The sequence below is a fragment of the Myotis davidii genome, unplaced genomic scaffold (assembly GCF_000327345.1).
Source record: "Myotis davidii unplaced genomic scaffold, ASM32734v1 scaffold807, whole genome shotgun sequence".
Classification (NCBI taxonomy): Eukaryota; Metazoa; Chordata; class Mammalia; order Chiroptera; family Vespertilionidae; genus Myotis; species Myotis davidii.
This window is the reverse complement of record NW_006298272.1, coordinates 622,967-623,300: the sequence shown is the minus strand read 5'-3', so window position 1 is coordinate 623,300 and position 334 is coordinate 622,967. Positions and strand designations below refer to the sequence as shown.

The window sequence follows — 334 nt, the reverse complement described above, 5'->3', positions numbered from 1 at the left end:
GGGCGTGCGCGGGGCTTGTGGGTGGAGCGTGTGGTGCAGGGGCGTGGGGGGGGGTGGGGTGGGGCAGGGGTAAGGTCCCGGGAGAGAGGTCTGCTCCCAGGTTTGCTAATTGCACAGGAACTCTGTCCTCAGGTTGCCCTGGCTGCGAAGGGCTGGTGGTGGCAGCTGCTACCCCCTTTCTGAGTGTCCTCCGTGTCTCTCACCCGAGTCCCACCCGAGGGTGTCACCACGAGGACACCCATCCCTCGGCAGAGCGCATCGCTCCTGAGAGCGCCCAGGGGCACGTTCCGAAGCCCTCCTCGCGCCGCCCCTGCCCCTGCCTCCCCCCCCCCCC

General features: G+C 69.8%; 1 protein-coding gene across 1 annotated transcript in view; it reads right to left on the bottom strand.

The window, feature by feature from the left end:
• MYOM2 (myomesin 2) overlaps nucleotides 1–334 on the bottom strand; it is a 62,578-nt gene that overhangs the window by 15,458 nt on the left and 46,786 nt on the right. The gene's annotated exons all lie outside the window — the stretch shown is intronic.